This window comes from Gossypium hirsutum, chromosome A02 (genome assembly GCF_007990345.1).
Source record: "Gossypium hirsutum isolate 1008001.06 chromosome A02, Gossypium_hirsutum_v2.1, whole genome shotgun sequence".
Lineage (NCBI taxonomy): Eukaryota > Viridiplantae > Streptophyta > Magnoliopsida > Malvales > Malvaceae > Gossypium > Gossypium hirsutum.
Genome location: NC_053425.1, coordinates 66,626,993 through 66,651,029, shown reverse-complemented (window position 1 = coordinate 66,651,029; position 24,037 = coordinate 66,626,993).

Genomic DNA, 24,037 nt, shown 5'->3' with positions numbered 1-24,037 from the left:
CAGAGATATGTGAAAAAGGGGTGTGAAACATACCTTGCGTATGTATTTGATAGCAAAGAGACGGAAAGGAAACTTGAATCAGTACCAGTGGTTTGTGAGTATTCAGATGTTTTTCCTGAGTTACCGGGGTTGCCACCGGTTCGAGAGGTGGAATTCGGCATCGAGATTGTACCTGGTACCACGCCAATCTCAATAGCCCCGTATCGTATGGCATTAACAGAATTAAAGGAATTGAAAGTTCAATTGCAAGAATTGATGGATAGAGGTTTCGCTCGACCGAGTTTTTCTCCATGGGGCGCACCCGTATTGTTTGTGAAAAAGAAGGATGGAACCATGAGATTGTGCATCGACTATCGTCAGTTGAATAAAGTGACCATAAAGAATAAATACCCGTTGCCACGTATTGATGATTTGTTTGATCAATTAAAGGGAGCCTCAATATTTTCCAAGATAGATTTGAGATCTGGTTATTATCAGTTGAGGGTTCGAGACTCGGACATACCCAAAACTTCTTTCAGAACGAGGTACGGTCACTACAAATTCTTAGTGATGCCGTTTGGGCTCACTAATTGTAACACCCCGTACCCGAGTCCGTCGCCGGAGTCAGACACGAGGGGTTTGCAGACTTAAATCACTTCTTTGCAGTCCAATTTAAAAATTTCTAGGCAGTTGGCTAACTGTGTCACTGTCACCTTAAAAATCATATCTTGAGTTCTAAAACTAGAAAATCAGTTTTGTAATTTTTTCCTGAAACTAGACTCATATTTCCATCTACATATTTTTTTCTAGAATTTTTGGTCAGGCCAATTAGTACAGTTTATTAGTTAAAGTCTCCCCTGTTACAGGGTACGACTACACTGACCTTCATGCATTACGATTTGGATATCTCCCTGTACAGGGCTTCAATGCTGATGCCGTTTGTTTCTATAGAAACTAGACTCAAAGAGGAATCTATAGATATATGGCATGACTCCTAATTATCTCTGTTTAATTTATAATGAATTTCCAAAGTCGGAACATGGAATCCAGAAACCGTTCTGGCCCTGTCTTACGAAAACCTAATTATCTCTTAACATACCACTCATATGACCGTTTCGTTTCTTCCATATGAAATTGGATTCATCAAGGTTCATTTAAATAATTTATTCACTATTTAATTCTATTCCTACTATTTTTAGTGATTTTCCGAATCTACATCACTGCTGCTGTCAGCATCTGCCTTTAAGGTAGACTTTACCTATTTCATAGTTTCCATGATTCAACTAGCCCTTTTAGCATAAATAGCACAAATTATGATAGTGATTAACCATTCCCATGGCCAATCCTTGTTAAGCATATCCACACCTCTCAATAACCATATCCATACCAAATGATTATAACATTATGCTCAAACATATATAAGCCATTTTCGCATGGCTATCCAAAATTATACAAATCCAAAGGGTACATGACCAACAACAAAAGGTAGTCCTATACATGCCATTTCAAAGTTCAACCAAAATTGTACCAGAAGGGGGCTTTGATAGTGTGGGAGACTTCGACTTCCAAAAATCCCGAGTCCGATAGCTGACGAACCAAAATCTATAAAACAGAGATTTAAAGAACGGAGTAAGCATTTAATGCTTAGTAAGTTTTAAGCAAGACAAAGTGTTCTCAATCACTATTATTGGTCATTCATTTCAACTGTTCGATGAAGTTAATCTAGAGCTTCATCTCTATCTATAATATCATTAAACGCAACACTTGGCTGCCACATATATACTTTCGAATAATAATGACCTAGATGGTCAAATATTTCCAAAGCACATTCCCACATTTGGAGTTATAATATTAATTAAATTTACCTACCTCTTTGATACTGATAATTCACCTCGAAATCACTCCACCGATGAGTAAGTAATACGTACCTGAACATCTTGAATACATAATACTTATTTGATGGTAACTTAATGCAGATACTCAATATCAAAGTCTTACTTGAATCCTAGCATTTAGCCGTCGGGTCTTTAAAGCTCGGATATAGTACGAGCACGAAGCCTACGGACATTAATCAGGATAATACTCTCGCATAAAGCCTGCGGGGTTTTAACCCGGATATAGTACTGACACAATTGCCCTTCGGGACTTATCACATTTATACACTTTCACATCCATCACGTTGGCTATTCGGCCCTGTCACATATATACACTTTCACATTCATCACATCGGCCATTAGGCCTCATCACATATATACACTTTCACATTCATCACATTGGCCATTCGGCCTTATCACATATATACACTTTCACATTCATCACATCGGCTATTAGGCCTTATCACATATATACACTTTCACATTCATCACATCGGCCATTAGGCCTTATCACATATATATACACTTTCACATTCATCACATCGGCCATTAGGCCTTATCACATATATATACACTTTCACATTCATCACATTGGCCATTCGGCCTTATCACATATATACACTTTCACATTCATCACATCGGCCATTAGGCCTTATCACATATATATACACTTTCACATTCATCACATTGGCCATTCGGCCTTATCACATATATACACTTTCACATTACCAACCCTTTTATTCATACACAAAGATCAACTTAGCCAAAGGCCGGTAGCTCATTTATCAACTGAGCGAATACTTATTTGTAAGGGCTCAACTAATTCAAAGCACATACGAAACATACCTCAATGTTGGGATGTTTCAAGCGTATTAACTGAAATTTTTACAGCAAGATCATTCATTCCCAAATCACATACCTTCGGAATTTAACCGGATATAGCTACTTGTTCAAATGCCTTCGGGACATAGCCCGGTTATAGTAACTCGCACAAATGCCTTCGGGACTTAACCCGGATTTAGTAACTCACACAAATGCCTTCGGATCTTAGTCCGGATATGGTCACTTAGCACAAAGCCTTCGGGACTTAGCCCAGACATCATTCAAATAACCATGCACATTTAACAATAAATCATGACACATTCGTATTTCATTTTCGTTAGCAAAACTCAAACACAAGACCCTTATCATTCTTGCAATTTCGGCTCAATAGCCACACACAAAGAGCATGATTTTGATTTGTTTAAAACATGATCTAATCAAATCATAATTTAAGCTCTATTACTCAAGAACTTACAATATCACGATTTAGAATTCAAGTATGGGTTTAATCAATAGCTTGTGAGCAACTAAAACAAGTTTATCAAGGTTCACAACATAATCTCAAATTCAGCACAAGCTGTTTTTCCTGAGCAACAGTCACTAAATTATTTATAACTGGAGCTACAAAACTCCAAATCACTTTCCGTTAATTTTTCCTGAATATAGACTCGTATATCTTCCACCCATAAAATTTCCAGAATTTTAGGTTTGGCCAATCAATACCAGATTTTTCTTAAAGTTTCCCCTGTTTCACTGTTTGACTAATCTGACCACTCTTCACTACGAATCAAATTTCTCATTTTATAGAATTCAAAATGTGTTGTATTTGATTTCATTTGAAACTAGACTCATTAAGGAGTCTAATCATATAAATTTTATCTTATAACCATTTTTTGTACAATTTATAATGATTTTCTAAAAACAGAACAGGGGATTTCGGAGTCATTCTGACACCGTCTCACACAACTTTAAATATCTCATTATCGGAAATTCCTTTGCTTACACGGTTTCTTTTATAAGAAACTAGACTCAGTAAGCTTTAATTTCATGTCTCATTCAGCCTCTAATTCAAATCCATAAATTTATGGTGATTTTCTAAAGTCACGTTACTGCTGCTGTCCTAAGCAGACTATTTCAAATTACCCTTAAATTCCCAAGCTCAAACACTTAAGAACTTACCATTTGAACTTAGAACATATCATGGCCACATCATATCTTATTAAATCAACTCATCATGTCCTATTATAATTGAATTTACTCAACGTTTAATCACTTAAAACTTACCTCGGATGTGGTCGAACGATCTCCGCGGCTATTCGATCACTTTTTCCCTTCCCTTATCCAACTTTGGTCCTCTAAGCTCTTGAGCTAATTCAAACAAATTTAACTTATTAAAGTCTCATTATGCTAGCTTATGGCCGAATATGACAAGGAGTTTGATAGGTCATATGGCCACCTTTAGCTCAAACACAAAATGGTCATACGCATTTTTAATCACATTGAGCAATTTAATACAATTAATCTAACATTTCCTCATGTGCACCTTTATGACCGAATACATGCAACACCAAGCTATCTATTCATTCATGTGTGCATCTTGTTTAAGCATGTATATCCACAATCGAATTCATCATATAAATATCTATGATCTCACTCAAATAATCTTATTACAACACATGGTGCTCCAACCATTATTTAAATTCAAAGCTCGACTAGTACACATATATACATTAGCAATCAAATACTAACATTTGCACTTCATCTTAATAGCTAGCTCAACAAACCTTAATTTAACACACAATTCATACATATCACATTCCAAGCATTCACTCAATTCTATCACTTAAAACACACACATTACTCAATAACTACATAGTTCAAATTCGGCAACTACACCACTAATATTCAAAATCATATTCAGCCTTAGTACTCCCTTGTTAGCCGATTTTTTTCTTCATTTAGCAACTAGTGCACATATGTGCTCATTTGCTAGACTCTACTTCACCCAACTACCCTTTCTCATCCAAATAACATGAACAGCATTTTCTCATGACATCAAGCATTCGTTAATTCGGCTATTACTAGTATGAACTTTAACCATTCATATTTTTAGAAAGACCAAGTTCTTTCCTCAATACATTCATCATCAAGATTCAAGTAAAGCAATCAAAATTTCTTCCCTTATAACCTTAGCCGAAGGCTCTATTCACCCATCATTAGTGGAAATTTTTGCATGGGCTAAGCAAGAACCATGATAATTTACCTAAAACAAGTAATTATTTCACAATTTCAACACAATGTACTAACCTTCCTAAGGATTCAAGTGACCGAATTTTCTTCCCCTCCTTTGCTTCTTCTATTCGGCCAAGTTGAACAACAAAGAAAGAACTTTGTTTTTCTCCTCTTTCAATAGTCACGGCAATGGAGAGTAAGGGGGAGACAACTTTGGATTCTCCTCCCACTCACCTCATGTTTTATCATTCTTAATTCATTCTTTTATTTTCTAAACTCATAGTGCTAATAAAAGAATTCATATTATCATCAATGACCCATCCATGGCCGGCCACTACTCATTAATAAGGGATATTTGACATGCAAACCCTTTATTCATATGACATGCACTAATTGAGCCTTATAGATTAACTATCACATTTTAAAAGTGTCACACATAAGTCCCATTGACTAAATTCACATGCAATTTACTAAATCAAAACTTAAAACTTTCACACATTCTTATTCACATATAATAGTCATAAAATATGACGGCTAATTATTTTTATGACTCGATTTTGTGGTCCCGAAACCACTTTTCGACTAGGGTCAAATTAGGGGTGTCACAACTCTCCCCCCTTTTAGGGATTTTCGTCCCCGAAAATTTCTACAAGTATGCACATATATCTCATTTTCTTGATTTCATAAGCAATAATCACTTAATTTAATTCACAAATGCATTTCAAACACATATTAAGCACATATTAACATGTATAATTCACATCATCAACCCACATATTTGTAACCCACATTTTCATTCATGTATAAGCTGTAACCTGACCGAAAGTACACATATACTCAAACATCCCAATAAATATCCTTTATAACTCCATCATATCTCACTATTCAACTTAACCTATTTCCAACAGAAAATCAACTTCCACATACCTGAACATTGAATTCATTTAGCACATTTAATCACTGTTAACGATACCCGTTGAATCATTCGAAATCATTACAGATACTCATTAAGCACATATAGCTCTTACAATGCCATATCCTAGATATGGTCTTACATATGCTCACATATCGAGCCGATGCCATGTCCCAGACATGGTCTTACACACTATCTCAAATCAATGCCTTCGTCCCAGACGAGGTCTTACATGTATTCCACTTCACACACTTAGTGCCCACTGACTGATCTCGCACTCATAGTGCTCGGTTAAAGGAATTCGCACACACACAGTGCCTCTAATCATTCACACACATAGTGCTCTTATTCATTCGTTATTACACATTGAAATGACTTAACCAAGTCTATAAACATCATGTATGTACACTTTTAAACATATCATCTCATTTAAATTTGAATTCGTATAGTAATGAATACTTAAACTTTGCTCAAATTACCGGCACGAAGCCTACTAGGCACGAAGGCCCGAATACACGTCACCAGCATGATTGCTCTTCGGGACCTAGCCCGGATATAACACCAGCACGAATGCTCTTCGGAACTTAGCCCGGATACATCACTAGCATGAATGCTCTTCGGGACTTAGTCCGGATACATCACTAGCACGAATGCTCTTCGGGACTTAGCCCGGGTACATCACTAGCACGAATGCTCTTCGGGACTTAGCCCGGGTACATCACTAGCACGAATGCTCTTCGGGACTTAGCCCGGATACATCATCGTCGAGACCTTTAGCTCGGATGAAATCTCCACACAAGGCCAGTGAATTTTAATCCGGACATAATCTCTTCATATAGTCAGCGGGTCTTTAAACTCGGATTCACATCACTGAGTCTCATACATATTTATTCACATGTTATCATGTTTCACATGGCACAAACCACATTTATAATTTAATTAATTCATTCACATGTAAACATATAACATGATTCTTGACTTTAAGTCGTAAATATCATTCAAATCTAATACATGTATGCTTCTTTTACTAAACTTTCAGCTCAATAAGCAATCACACAAAAGCATATATCCCCAATCTCTTTCTTTGTTCATTTCTCTAATAACCTTATTATGATAAGGACAATGGGACATCATTCATCTATCACACATGTATATCATGGCATTTTAAGTTAAATACCAAATTCAATTACTCAAAACTTACTTATGTTATACCCTTCTCAATATTGACACGTCATAAGCATGTCTCAGTCCTCTCAATACCATCTGCTACAGCTTGATCGGGATTGGAATTCATTACAATAAATAAACACATTTTCAATTGTCAGAAATCACCACACTATCAAATAATCACATAATGGCATGTATAGCTAGACCCAAACGTATTACGGTAGTCCTAGAATCGACTAAACCGTAGCTCTGATACCAATAAAATTGTAACACCCCGTACCCGAGTCCGTCGCCGGAGTCAGACACGAGGGGTTTGCAGACTTAAATCACTTCTTTGCAGTCCATTTAAAAATTTCCAGGCAGTTGGCTAACTGTGTCACTGTCACCTTAAAAATCATATCTTGAGGGTACGACTACACTGACCTTCATGCATTACGATTTGGATATCTCCCTGTACAGGGCTTCAATGCTGATGCCGTTTGTTTCTATAAAAACTAGACTCAAAGAGGAATCTATAGATATATGGCATGACTCCTAATTATCTCTGTTTAATTTATAATGAATTTCCAAAGTCGGAACAGGGAATCCAGAAACCGTTCTGGCCCTGTCTTACGAAAACCTAATTATCTCTTAACATACCACTCATATGACCGTTTCGTTTCTTCCATATGAAAGTGGATTCATCAAGGTTCATTTAAATAATTTATTCACTGTTTAATTCTATTCCTACTATTTTTAGTGATTTTCCGAATCTACATCACTGCTGCTGTCAGCATCTGCCTTTAAGGTAGACTTTACCTATTTCATAGTTTCCATGATTCAACTAGCCCTTTTAGCATAAATAGCACAAATTATGATAGTGATTAACCATTCCCATGGCCAATCCTTGTTAAGCATATCCACACCTCTCAATAACCATATCCATACCAAATGATTATAACATTATGCTCAAACATATATAAGCCATTTTCGCATGGCTATCCAAAATTATACAAATCCAAAGGGTACATGACCAACAACAAAAGGTAGTCCTATACATGCCATTTCAAAGTTCAACCAAAATTGTACCAAAAGGGGGCTTTGATAGTGTGGGAGACTTCGACTTCCAAAAATCCCGAGTCCGATAGCTGACGAACCAAAATCTATAAAACAGAGATTTAAAGAACGGAGTAAGCATTTAATGCTTAGTAAGTTTTAAGCAAGACAAAGTGTTCTCAATCACTATTATTGGTCATTCATTTCAACTGTTCGATGAAGTTAATCTAGAGCTTCATCTCGATCTATAATATCATTAAACGCAACACTTGGCTGCCACATATATACTTTCGAATAATAATGACCTAGATGGTCAAATATTTCCAAAGCACATTCCCACATTTGGAGTTATAATATTAATTACATTTACCTACCTCTTTGATACTGATAATTCACCTCGAAATCACTCCACCGATGAGTAAGTAATACGTACCTGAACATCTTGAATACATAATACTTATTTGATGGTAACTTAATGCAGACACTCAATATCAAAGTCTTACTTGAACCTAGCATTTAGCCGTCGGGTCTTTAAAGCTCGGATATAGTACGAGCACGAAGCCTACGGACATTAATCAGGATAATACTCTCGCATAAAGCCTGCGGGGTTTTAACCCGGATATAGTACTGACACAATTGCCCTTCGGGACTTATCACATTTATACACTTTCACATCCATCACGTTGGCCATTCGGCCCTGTCACATATATACACTTTCACATTCATCACATCGGCCATTAGGCCTCATCACATATATACACTTTCACATTCATCACATTGGCCATTCGGCCTTATCACATATATACACTTTCACATTCATCACATCGGCTATTAGGCCTTATCACATATATACACTTTCACATTCATCACATCGGCCATTAGGCCTTATCACATATATATACACTTTCACATTCATCACATCGGCCATTAGGCCTTATCACATATATATACACTTTCACATTCATCAAATCAGCCATTAGGCCTTATCACATATATATACACTTTCACATTCATCACATTGGCCATTCGGCCTTATCACATATATACACTTTCACATTCATCACATCGGCCATTAGGCCTTATCACATATATATACACTTTCACATTCATCACATTGGCCATTCGGCCTTATCACATATATACACTTTCACATTACCAACCCTTTTATTCATACACAAAGATCAACTTAGCCAAAGGCCGGTAGCTCATTTATCAACTGAGCGAATACTTATTTGTAAGGGCTCAACTAATTCAAAGCACATACGAAACATACCTCAATGTTGGGATGTTTCAAGCGTATTAACTGAAATTTTTACAGCAAGATCATTCATTCCCAAATCACATACCTTCGGAATTTAACCGGATATAGCTACTCGTTCAAATGCCTTCGGGACATAGCCCGATTATAGTAACTCGCACAAATGCCTTCGGGGCTTAACCCGGATTTAGTAACTCACACAAATGCCTTCGGATCTTAGTCCAGATATGGTCACTTAGCACAAAGCCTTCGGGACTTAGCCCAGACATCATTCAAATAACCATGCACATTTAACAATAAATCATGGCACATTCGTATTTCATTTTCGTTAGCAAAACTCAAACACAAGACCCTTATCATTCTTGCAATTTCGGCTCAATACACACAAAGAGCATGATTTTGATTTGTTTAAAACATGATCTAATCAAATCATAATTTAAGCTCTATTACTCAAGAACTTACAATATCACGATTTAGAATTCAAGTATTGGTTTAATCAATAGCTTGTGAGCAACTAAAACAAGTTTATCAAGGTTCACAACATAATCTCAAATTCAGCACAAGCTGTTTTTCCTGAGCAACAGTCACTAAATTATTTATAACTGGAGCTACAAAACTCCAAATCACTTTCCGTTAATTTTTCCTGAATATAGACTCGTATATCTTCCACCCATAAAATTTCCAGAATTTTAGGTTTGGCCAATCAATACCAGATTTTTCTTAAAGTTTCCCCTGTTTCACTGTTTGACTAATCTGACCACTCTTCACTACGAATCAAATTTCTCATTTTATAGAATTCAAAATGTGTTGTATTTGATTTCATTTGAAACTAGACTCATTAAGGAGTCTAATCATATAAATTTTATCTTATAACCATTTTTTGTACAATTTATAATGATTTTCTAAAAACAGAACAGGGGATTTCGGAGTCATTCTGACACCGTCTCACACAACTTTAAATATCTCATTATCGGAAATTCCTTTGCTTACACGGTTTCTTTTATAAGAAACTAGACTCAGTAAGCTTTAATTTCATGTCTCATTAAGCCTCTAATTCAAATCCATAAATTTATGGTGATTTTCTAAAGTCACGTTACTGCTGCTTTCCTAAGCAGACTATTTCAAATTACCCTTAAATTCCCAAGCTCAAACACTTAAGAACTTACCATTTGAACTTAGAACATATCATGGCCACATCATATCTTATTAAATCAACTCATCATGTCCTATTATAATTGAATTTACTCAACGTTTAATCACTTAAAACTTACCTCGGATGTGGTCGAACGATCTCCGCGGCTATTCGATCACTTTTTCCCTTCCCTTATCCAACTTTGGTCCTCTAAGCTCTTGAGCTAATTCAAACAAATTTAACTTATTAAAGTCTCATTATGCTAGCTTATGGCCGAATATGACAAGGAGTTTGATAGGTCATATGGCCACCTTTAGCTCAAACACAAAATGGTCATACGCATTTTTAATCACATTGAGCAATTTAATACAATTAATCTAACATTTCCTCATGTGCACCTTTATGACCGAATACATGCAACACCAAGCTATCTATTCATTCATGTGTGCATCTTGTTTAAGCATGTATATCCACAATCGAATTCATCATATAAATATCTATGATCTCACTCAAATAATCTTATTACAACACATGGTGCTCCAACCATTATTTAAATTCAAAGCTCGGCTAGTACACATATATACATTAGCAATCAAATACTAACATTTGCACTTCATCTTAATAGCTAGCTCAGCAAACCTTAATTTAACACATAATTCATACATATCACATTCCAAGCATTCACTCAATTCTATCACTTAAAACACACACATTACTCAATAACTACATAGTTCAAATTCGGCAACTACACCACTAATATTCAAAATAATATTCAGCCTTAGTACTCCCTTGTTAGCCGATTTTTTTCTTCATTTAGCAACTAGTGCACATATGTGCTCATTTGCTAGACTCTACTTCACCCAACTACCCTTTCTCATCCAAATAACATGAACAGCATTTTCTCATGACATCAAGCATTCTTTAATTCAGCTATTACTAGTATGAACTTTAACCATTCATATTTTTAGAAAGACCAAGTTCTTTCCTCAATACATTCATCATCAAGATTCAAGTAAAGCAATCAAAATTTCTTCCCTTATAACCTTAGCCAAAGGCTCTATTCACCCATCATTAGTGGAAATTTTTGCATGGGCTAAGCAAGAACCATGATAATTTACCTAAAACAAGTAATTATTTCACAATTTCAACACAATGTACTAACCTTCCTAAGGATTCAAGTGACCGAATTTTCTTCCCCTCCTTTGCTTCTTCTATTTGGCCAAGTTGAACAACAAAGAAAGAACTTTGTTTTTCTCCTCTTTCACTAGTCACGGCAATGGGGAGTAAGGGGGTGACAACTTTGGTTTCTCCTCCCACTCACCTCATGTTTTATCATTCTTAATTCATTCTTTTATTTTCTAAACTCATAGTGCTAATAAAAGAATTCATATTATCATCAATGACCCATCCATGGCCGGCCACTACTCATTAATAAGGGATATTTGACATGCAAACCCTTTATTCATATGACATGCACTAATTGAGCCTTATAGATTAACTATCACATTTTAAAAGTGTCACACATAAGTCCCATTGACTAAATTCACATGCAATTTACTAAATCAAAGCTTAAAACTTTCACACATTCGTATTCACATATAATAGTCATAAAATATGACGGCTAATTATTTTTATGACTCGATTTTGTGGTCCTGAAACCACTTTTTGACTAGGGTCAAATTAGGGGTGTCACACTAATGCCCCTGCGGTATTTATGGATTTAATGAATCGAGTATTCACGCCATACTTGGATCGATTTGTGGTTGTGTTTATTGATGATATTTTAGTTTATTCACAAGGTGAAGTCAAACATGTCGAGCATTTGAGGTTAGTATTACAGATTTTGCGAGACAAGCAGTTATATACAAAATTCAGTAAATGTGAATTTTGGTTGAGAGAGGTTAGCTTTTTGGGACACGTGGTGTCCACATCGGGTGTCAGAGTGGACCCGAACAAAATTTCGGCCATTCTCGATTGGAAACCTCCAAGGAATGTTACTGAAGTTAGGAGCTTTTTGGGACTTGCCGGATACTACCGACGTTTTGTAAAGGGCTTTTCGATGATAGCTGCACCGTTGACAAAACTACTTCAAAAAGATGTTGAGTTCGAATGGTCAAAACACTGTCAGGAAAGTTTCGATCGACTAAAAACCTGTTTAACCGAGGCCCCAGTGCTAGTACAGCCGGAGTCCAGCAAGGAGTTTGTTATTTACAGTGATGCATCCTTGCTTGGGCTAGGTTGTGTGTTGATGCAAGAAGGTCGAGTTGTGGCTTACGCGTCGAGACAATTAAAGCCGCATGAGAGAAACTATCCGACCCACGATCTTGAATTAGCAGCCATAGTGTTCGCCTTGAAAATATGGCGACATTACTTGTTTGGAGAAAGGTGTCATATTTATTCGGACCACAAGAGTCTAAAATATCTGATGACTCAAAGAGATCTAAATCTACGGCAAAGACGTTGGCTTGAGTTGTTGAAGGACTACGAACTTGTTATTGATTATCACCCGGGAAAGGCTAACGTGGTTGCCGATGCTTTAAGTTAGACAGCACTGTTTGCTTTGAGAGCGGTGAATGCTCACTTATCCGTCTCACCCGATGGGGTACTAGTAGCTGAATTAGAGGCCAAACCATTATTGATTCGTCAAATACTTGAATCCCAGAAAGTCGATGCTGAATTGGTCACTAAACGAGCTGAATGTGCTTCGAATAAGGAATCAGAGTTCCGGATTGACGACAATGATTGCTTGACATTCAGAGGTCGATTATGTGTTCCAAGAAATCTGAAACTTATTTCGATGATTTTGAACGAGGCTCATAGTAGTCGAATGTCAGTCCACCCGGGTAGTACTAAAATGTACAATGACCTGAAACGCCAATTTTGGTGGCCCGGTATGAAACGAGACATTTCTGAATTTGTTTCAAGGTGTTTGATATGTCAACAAGTTAAAGCGGAACATCAAGTACCATCGGGATTACTTCAGCCAATCATGATACCCGAATGAAAATGGGATCGAATAACAATGGACTTTGTATCTGGGTTATCGTTGACTCAGAGTAAGAAAGACTCGGTCTGGGTCATTGTTGATAGATTGACCAAGTCTACTCATTTTATCCCTGTCCGTACGGATTTTTCGCTCGATAAATTGGCAGAATTATATGTCTCCCAAATAGTTCGGTTGCATGGGGTACCTATTTCCATCGTATCGGATAGAGACCCAAGATTTACCTCGCGATTTTGGAAGAAATTACAAGAAGCATTGGGTACCAAGATGCACTTTAGCACCGCATTCCATCCTCAGACCGATGGTCAATCTGAGTGGATAATTCAGATACTCGAGGATATGTTGAGATGTTGTGTTTTAGAGTTTTGTGGTTCATGGGAAAGATATCTGCCTTTGATCGAATTCGCTTACAACAATAGTTTTCAGTCAAGCATTAAGATGGCACCTTACGAGGCTTTATACGGTCGTAAATGCCGTACCCCATTATTTTGGACTGAACTTAGTGAAAGTAAGATCCTTGGGGTTGATTTGATTAAGGATGCCGAGCAGAAAGTCCGAGTAATTCGTGAAAGTTTGAAAGCCGCTTCGGATCGTCAAAAGTCGTATGCGGATTTGAAAAGAAAAGACATTGAATATCAGGTTGGAGACAAAGTATTTCTCAAAGTTTCACCCTGGAAGAAGGTGCTTAGATTTGGCCGTAAGGGCAAATTGAGTCCGAGGTTCATCGGTCCATATGAAGTATCCGAACGAGTTGGGCCAGTCGCATACCGGTTAATTTTACCCCCTGAGCTTGAAAAGATTCACAACGTTTCCCATGTCTCGATGCTTTGACGATATAGGTCCGACCCGTCGCACGTAATCACTCCATCTGAGATCGAGATTCAGCCTAACTTGAGTTATGAAGAAGAGCTGGTTCGCATTTTGATGCGTGAAGTAAAAGAGTTGCGAAATAAGAAAATCCCATTAGTGAAGGTGTTGTGGCATAAACACGAAATCGAAGAAGCCACTTGGGAACTTGAGGACTCTATGAAGGATTGATATCCTAAATTTTTCACTGGTAAGATTTTCGGGGACGAAAATTCCTTATGTGGGGGAGAGTTGTGACAGCCCTAATTTGACCCTAGTCAGAATGTGGTTTCGGGACCACAAAACCGAATCATAAAATTTAGTTAAAATTTTATTTGCATATCTTATATGTGTGATAGTACTTGTATAAAAATTTGATGTTTTAATTTTATCTTAGGAATGTGAATTTTTCTTGAAAGGATCTAGTTGAGAGACTTAGAAAATTAAGATAGGTAAATAAGTAAGGACCAAATAGTATTAAAATAGGAAAGTTTGGGTTTGCATGTCAAAGTGCCCAATTCATGTTAAGTGGCCGGCCAAGCATGGTTCCATTCATCCAAGTTTATGTTGTTTATTATTTAATATTGGTAAGTAAATTAGAATAAATTAAAGGAAGGAATTAAAAAGGAAAAAGATGAATAAAATAAGGGAGGAAGAAGGAGTGTTCATCCTTTTCCTTGTTACAATTGCCGTGAGTAAAGAAAACAAAGGTGAAGGAAGGCTCATCTTCCATCTTCTTCATTTGCCGAAATTGAGAAAGGAAAGATTGAAAAAAAAGAAACCAAGGCATTCGGCCATGGCTATTTCAATGGAAAGGTATGCATTGCGATTTTTATTCTAATTGATATTGAGATTTAGTTGATATGGGTATAGTCTAGATAACCCATGGCAAAATTCATGGATTCATTGTTGGGAGAAAAGAATGGAAGTTGCCGTATGTATGGGTATGTATGTACTTTGGAAAGGAGATTTTTGCGTCATTGAGTTCTTGTTGTTATGTGTGTATGTGCATGAGTATTCGGCCATGCTATAGAATTCATGTTGCAAAATGATTAATGCTTAATGTGATATATAATTGTACGTGTGAATGAACTTGAGAATATCTAAATTATTGGTTGGAGGTGCCGAATGTGGTCTTGGATGAGTTTTAAAGAATAAAAAATTAGGTGACTAGAGGTCAAGGACATTCGGTCAAAGGCTTGTGTGCTAGCAAAATTGGCCTAAATGTCGTTTTGATGTGTTGAATTGAGTAAGCTAGATGTTGGAACACATAAGGATTCGGCCTTCTAAAACAATAGAGATAAGTGTATGAAAGGCTAAGTTTAAGTAGTAAGGCCGAATAGGTTGTAGAGAAGGCACTTGTGAGTTCTTGGCCAAGCAATTGACAAATTAAATTAGAGTTCTTGTGACGTATAATGTCAAGTCTAACTTGGTATATTCGGCCACCTAATTAAGTACATAGGTGGTGTTGAATTTAATCTTGCACATTCGGCCATATGGGGTAAAAATGGGTCGAGTGTTCATGAGATGAAATTTTGTGATTTGATGAATTATAGGTGATAGTATAGATATACATATTCGGCCATCACTTGGGAGCTTATGTGATGTTGAGTTTAAAATTAGCAAGGTGATTGCCGAATGTCCAAGTATGCATATGCATGTGTGATTAGATTATTGAAAGTATGGTAATTGCATATGGTTATTAGCCGAATAGCTAAGAACATGAGGTAGCAAGATAAAAATTTTACCATGCCGTTCCGTATGTCATAAAATCATTAAAATGTGAATACCAATATATGTAGCAAAGCGGTTGAATGAGTTAATTTATTTGTTTAAGCTCAAGATCCTAAAGGAGAGGCGTCCAACAAGGGGAAATCGAAGGTCATCGAGTAGCCGACTTGGAATTATTTTACCCAACACAAGGTAAGTCATTAAGCATATAGTTGGTATTGATTTAAATGATCGTAATACCTATGCAATTGTGTTTAATGAGATGAAATGTATACAAATGTATATGTATGTAGAGATGAAATTGTCGAATGTAAAAAGGCAGTGAAGCGTATAGAGTGGTTGGTTTTCGGCACTAAGTGTGTTGGCAATAAGTGTTCACGGTTGTGAGATTGGCACTAAGTGTGCGGGCTTGAAATGCATGGCACTAAGTGTGCGAGTTTAAAGTACATGGCACTAAGTGTGCGTGGTTGATTATTAAGCACTATGTGTGCGAACCCACTATATATATATATTTTCTATCAATTATTTATATTAAGGGTGCGACCTTACCGAGTCGATTTCGGACAGCGGAAAGGGGTAAGTACCTTGAGTTCATGGCTAATAGGCGCTATGTTTATATTTGGAGTTGAGCTTGGTAAGTTTTGAACCTATGTGACAATTATAATTGAAGTCACGTGCATAAGGTTCATCGTGGAATAGGTGAAAGGTTATTTAGTTGTATGATTGTAACGAAAATAAAATGATGTATGAAAATGCCTCAAATATCCTATTGATTAGTATATGGAATGTGAATGTATGACTTGGTATGAGATTGAACCGAAAGGTCTAAGGAACTATGGTATAGTTCGGTTTGGATGGAGTAATTAACCTCGTTCCATTTTGTTTCCTCTTGTGATAATGTTATTAATGGATGGTAGTGCATTGCTTATGACTTACTGAGTTATATACTCATTCGGTGTTTGCTTGTCACCTATTTTAGGTTTCTTGGACTCGACTTTTTGCGTACTCGGGACCGTCATCGAAGTCATCACACCGGCTAGCAACTTTTGGTATTTTCTTCTTAGTTGGTCTAGGAGAACATTTTGGCATGTATAGGCTATTATGTTTTGTTGAAATTTGGTATGTAAACTTTTAGCCATGCGAAAATGGCATAAATGTTCGGTTGGATTTGGTTCTATGATGTTTGGACACAAGTCTTGGTAATTCGGTTTTGGTTGAGTATTGGTTGAGGCCTACTCGGTTATTATGCCATATGTCATGGCTGATTATTTTCGGTGTTAAATTCATGATTTGGTAATAGTGTAGTAGGGAGACGCTCGGTGATGATTAGCCTTTGGCATCTAGTCATGGTCATAAATTGTGACATGTATGATGAATTATTAGTTAGATCAAGGAAAAATCATGAAATAGGCATAGTTTGTTTTTGTAACAGATGCTGACAGCAGCAGTGATGTGAGATTGAAAAATCACTAAAAATAGTAGAAATGGAATTAAATAATGAATAAATTATGAAATCGAAGCTTGATGAGTCTGTTTTCATATGGAAGAAACGAAAATCCATATGAGCTGTATGTTAGGAGTTAATTAAATTCTTGTGAAACAGGGCCAGAGCGATTTCTGGATCCCCTATTTTGACTTAGAAAATTCACCGTAAATTTTATCGAGATAATTAGAGGTCGTACCTTATATGTACAAATTTATTATCGAGCCTAGTTTCATTAGAGACAAACGGCATAGGCATTGAAGCCCTGTACAGGGAGATATTTAAATCGTAAGGTACAGAGGTCAGTGTAGTCGAACCTTGAAACAGGGGAGACTTTAACAAATAAACTGTACTAATTGGCCCAATAAAAAATTCTAAAAAAATTCCCCAATAAAGATATATGAGTCTAGTTTCGGGGAAAATTTACGGAATTGGATTTCGCGTTTCATAACTCAAAATATGATTTTTAAAGCGACCACGATACAGTAGCTAGCTTGCCTGGAACAAAAAAAAATAGGGGGAAATAAATGAAGTAAGCCGGTAACATCTCGTGTTCGATTTCCGGTAACGGCCATGAGTTCGGGGTGTTACATTTTTATATCGAAGAGTATTTGGCCCTTAGAAGATTTGGCTTCCAAACGTAGTATGGTGAATAAGGTATATTTGGCACAAATTAAAGAAGAAGAGTAGAAGAAGAAATCGGCTAAGTGAAACAAAGAAAATTGTGTAGAGAAGAATAGAAATCGACAGAAAGAAAAGAAAGAAAAACGAAAGGGTTTTCGATTTTTTGGATCTTGAAGCGAAAAGGGTTTTCGGTAGCAAGGTGAAAAAAAGATTCTGGCATTAGCCTGATACCCTTGCATTCGGCACCTATTTATAACCCTTATGGCCGAATTCCTCAAGCCCAAGTTCCCATTTCAGCTCCACTTGCTCCTCACTTCTCATCTCTTCATTTTTCTCCCTGATAACCCCTTGATCATTTCCTCAAATTTCTCTTCTGATCACTCCCCTTGGAGTCCATCTTCACGCCACTTCCAACCTTATAGAAGGCAAAAAATAATCTTCTAAAAATACCAAGCTAGGATTCGAACCTTGGATCTCCTTGCTAGCCACTAACGCCACCTCCCTACACTCTAAGTGGCGTCACTAAGCCACTCCTCCACAAGGCATTTTGATGCCATATTTCCCTTTTTTTTAAGGCCCAAGTACTTGCCAACCCTGATTCTTTTAATAATTAAATTAAAATTCCTCCACCACCAAACTTGAACCCAGAACTTCTCCAACATACCTCGACACTTCAAATTCCTTAAACCCTTAAAGACAATATGTCTTTTGTCATTTTCTTGCTCACTTAAAAAATTTATGTGATAAACGCCAAATTATACATATTTTTACCCCAAACACTTAGTATATTTATGGATGTTTATTACTAGATTTGTGGATTTTGGTGCTCTTAATCTGTTTATTTCATGTTTTGTACTCAGGAGAACACCAAGAGTCAAAAGGAGGCAAAAACGAGCAAAAAAGGGGACAAAACGAACCTAATCAATAAGATGACACGACCTAAGCCTTGCCACACGGGCAGCTCACACGCCCATGTCTTTTGAGGGTGTCAACCAAGGCTTTCAAGATTCACACGGCCTGGCCATTGACCCACACGTCCGTGTGCAATTTAACGGATCGAACACGGCCTGGCAATCACATCACACGGCCGTGGCACACGGGCGTGTCCCTTTTTCAAGAAGCTGTATTTTACACAAAAAAGGATACTTAGGGAGGAAGAAAACCGATCCAAAGCCTATATAAACACCCCAAGTATGACTTAGAAAGGGGGCCTCCCTCCAGAACTTTTCTAGAGTATAAAACGACACGCCGGAAATTACTTGAAGGAAGCTAGACGATCCATCCCAAAAGCCAGAGCTACTCCAAGACTGAAGATCTCTCACAGAATTCCTTCAGGGGTTTTAGAGTTTTCTTTATGTTTTGTTATTTTCGTACTTTTGAGATGTACTCTTATTTTATTATGAACTAAACCCCTTAATACCTAAGGGGGTTGAAACCTATGATGGATCTTATTATTATTATCTGAACTGTATGATAAATACTTGATTTGTTCTTAATTATGTGTTCATAATGCTCGAGTTAATATTTCGGGTATTGATTCATGATTTGATGTGCTTATGTAGAGGAGCAAAAGTCCCTGTCTAAGAGTAGATTTGGCATAATTAAGCGGAGTTCATTGAACGCCTAGAAATAGAGTTACGAGATTTTGCCAGATTAGGGTGAAACCTAATATGGGAGTCCATAGATTGATTTACTGCTTCTCTAGGGGTTTTAATTAAGAAAGAGATTTCAATTAATTCAACTGAGGGTTAGACATTATTAGTCTCGAAAGAGATAATGATATAGGTTAGGGAGTCTCACAGATCAAGTCAAGTGAATAAATTGTCTGGTTCAGAGTCAGATAACAAGTGAAATCTAAGGGGATTCCTCCTTGGGTGTCGTCTTTATCAATTACTTTTCTTCAAGTCTTTTTCCAAATTTTCTCTTTGCTTTAGTTTAATTAGTTAATTAGTTTAGTTAATTAGTTTAATAAACAACCCCTCTTTATTTCTAGGTTAAATAATAAAAAGATAGGTATTACTAGTACTTTTGGTTACCTTGGGTACGATATCCCAGTCTTGCCATTACTATACTATTGTTCGATACGTGCGCTTGCCTTTTTGTCGTGATAATAGCTATTCTAGGTTTGTTCTTCATTATAAATATTTATTACTTGTTACGAATCACGCGATCATTATGAAACCTAAAGCCTAAAGCCCAATTCATCTAGGCCCAAAATTTGGGCTGTTACATTATCCCAGTCAGGACAGACTTTTCTCTGTAAAAGTTGGCCAAGCTCTATATTTCTGAAATAGTGAGGTTGCATGGGGTACCCGTCTCAGTTTTGGAAGAAACTTCATGAGGCTTTGGGTTTATGGTTAGACTTTAGTACGGCTTTCCATCCTCAGACAGATGGTTAGTCGGAGAGGGTGATTTAGATACTGGAGGACATGTTGAGAGGCTGTATTATTGATTTACGAGGCATTTGGGAGGAGTACTTGCCATTAGCAGAGTTCGCTTACAATAACAGCTACCAGTCTAGTATACAGATGGCAACTTACTAGGTACTGTATGGGCGTAGCACTCCCTTATGCTGGATTGAGTTGGGTGAGCGACGTATTCTAGGTCCAGAGGTGGTTTCTAAGACTAAGGAAAAGGTCCGTTTGATTCGAGATGGACTGAAAGCGGCTTCTGATAAACAAAAGTCTTATGCAGATCTGAAGCGTCAAGAGATAGAATATTTTGTGGGAGACCTCGTTTTCCTTAAGGTCTTGCTATGAAAGAAGATTCTAAGGTTTGGTTGTAAGGGCAAGCTAAGCCCTAGATATATTGGGATGTATTGTATTTTGAAGCGAGTAGGGCCAGTCGCTTATCAGTTGGAGCTACCTCCAGAGCTAGACCGGATTCATGATGTGTTCCATGTTTCGATGTTGAAACGTTATCACTCTGATCCCACGGACATTGTTCCTATGGAGGTGATAGAAGTTTGGCCAGATCTATCATTTGAGAAGGAGCCAGTGCAGATATTAGATCACGACATAAAGGTTTTAATGAGGAAGTCTATTCCCCTAGTGAAATTGTTATGGCGTAATCATAGGATAGAGGAGGCTACTTGGGAGCTGGAGGATTCGATGCGTTAGCAGTATCCTCATATATTCTTATCAGGTAAAATTTTGAGGCTAAAATTTTCTTTTACGGGGGTAAAGTTGAGTTGTAATGCCCCAAATTTTCATAAATTCTAGATTTTGTAATTCAGTAGCGTAAAAATATTTGTATACATTTTTGGTAAATTATGACATAATTCTGTATCTGCTTCAGTGGTTAAGTGTACTGGGTGTGTGTGTGAGGTCCCAAGTTTAAGCCTTTGTTTTGGGAAAATTTTAAATAATGGTAAGTTTATAATAGAATGGGCCTGTTGGTCTAGTGGATAAGTGGAGTGTTGGTGTGAAGGAGATCCTGTGTTCAAGTCTTTGCTCAGGCAAGGGATTTTTTTTGCTGCCGACGGGTGGTAGGAATTTGAATTAACCGGGTTTCTGAGTAGTTTGGTGATAGTGGGATTAGTGGAGTGATTTGGGAGATTAGGAATTTGTCTCTCTCCCCAAACTCTCTGACACTGTTCTTCCTCTTTTCTGCATTCTCCATTTTTCTTTTCCCTATTGCTGCTAAAATCCTTATTATCTCTCATTTAATCCATCATTTTCTTGTGAATCTACATCTTTGTGGGCACTCGTGCAAGTTTAGTAAGTTTTCTCTTTTCTTTTCTATCACGAAGCTCATAACAATTGATTAGTAATCTAGTTCTTTTGTTAATAATGGCGTAAGAGGAGGCCTTGATCAGTGATTTCCGTATCCCTTGTGTTAGTAACTCTAATGAAAGATTTTCGTCAGCGGTAAATTGTGTCTTCGTTAATCCCTAATTATTGAATTCGTATATTAATTTGCTAAATCAATGTTGGATTCACTAATTATAGGTACTAGAGTGCTCAAGAGTGTTTAGGCATCAAAAATGATAGAGGTGTGTACCGGAAACACTAAAAATGAGTCTCGGTGAAAAGCCAAAAAAGCCTACTGTTGGTGCTACACGAGTGTGTGGTAGCCCGTGTGGCAGGCCGTGTGACTAAACACGGGCGTGTGAATGACGAGCCAGGCTGTGCGCGCATGACACAGGCTCATAACACAGCCATGTGATGGCTGGCAACGCCGTGTGTGAGACACAGACTCAACTAATTGGGCCGTGTGGGTTACACAGGCGTGTGTAATTCTGGGCCAAGTCATGTGGGCCCACACGGGTAGGCTACATGAACGTGTGGGCCCACATGGGCAGGCTATATGGGCGTGTGAGCCCAATTTTCTGGAATACCCTAAAAGGTTTCTTGGGTCGCCCTAGTCGATTGGGACCTATTGTAGGGTTGGCAAGAGTTACTCGACCCCTGATTACTTGATCTGACTATGTGATATATGTTACTCTTAGCATGTAGACCGACTTGTATGTATGATCTGTTAATTGCATATTTGCATGTCATGTATTGTATGTTGCATTACGTCGGGGTTGGGTTATTGTATATCGAGGAAGTATTTTGAAAGGCTCCTAAGCCTGATATCTAGTAGCACAGCTGCAATTATCTGATTATGTGCCACATTTTGGTACACCATGGTGTGTTGGGATGGGTGGGTCAATTTTATCCCTAGATGGTGTGTAGGGTTAGACAGAGTTGGTGTGTATAGGCTAGTGGGTAGGACTTTATTATTCTGCTCTATTATACATTATATATTTGAGATGGGCCAAGGCCTATTCATATTTGATTTTGTATCTGAGTGGACTAAGGTTCAAACTGCTTTTGTAAAGGGTTCAGGCCCGAGCTATCTGATATTTGGGTGTATGCTTGATTTCTGCTATTGTGAATATTTTCTGAGGGGATTACGCACTGAGTTTACGAAAAGTCACCCTTTTCTGTTTAATCTGTGTAGGTAATCCCTAGACTTGATGGTTCGGTGCAGTAAAGGACTCGACGGTGGCCACACATATTTAGACTATTTTAAATTCAGTTCTGGTATTCATTTCTTTTTAATTATGTTCTGGGTTTGTTGATGTAATTTGGAACTGTATGGACTTTATTTGGATTTTTAAACTGTTCATGGGATTTTAGACTAAACTTGGTTTTCCTAAAAGCTTATGTTTTCGTACATGAAACGACTCCCAAAGATTTATTGGTTTTACAAAAGCTTCCGCACAAAAGAAATGTTTTAAATCAAATCAATTACAACACGTTTACCCGAACTAAGTAAAAATAATAAATGACATGATTTTAAGGTCAATGTATTTTCGAAAACACTCTCATATGACATCGCCAGATTCAGCCATAACGTCCAGGCTGGATTTGGGGTGTTACACATGAATTGGGATTGATTTGGCTACCCTTTGTGTATGGAAATTTTACATTTTTCCTTATGTAGGTACATTGAAGTTGGGGTGGCAAATTGGCCTTGTAAATGGCCTATTTTTGTCCACACGGGCATGTGTCTTAGCCATGTGTGACACACGGTCATGGTATACGGCCGTGTGTCCCTTGATGATGCTTAAAAATCAAGTTAGTGAGTTACATGACCTAGACACATGGGCGTGTGGTCAATCGTGTGGCCAATTCAGTATACCCTCTAGTTTTCACATGGCCTGACACACAGAGGTGTTCTCGGTCGTGTGATGCAAGTCAGTATGTATGCCCTTTTTTCACACGGCCTAAGACATGGGCATGTCTGGAGCCGTGTGAGACACATAGCTTGTTCACATAGGCATGTGACCCCTATATGGTTGAAATTTTTCTAAGCTTCTAAAATTTTCATATGTTATCGGTTTAGTCTCGAATCACTTCTAAAGCATGTTTAAGGCCTCATAGGCCTTATAAGGGACAATGTATTTGTGATTAAATTGTATTTGAGTATGAATGCATAAATGTATGA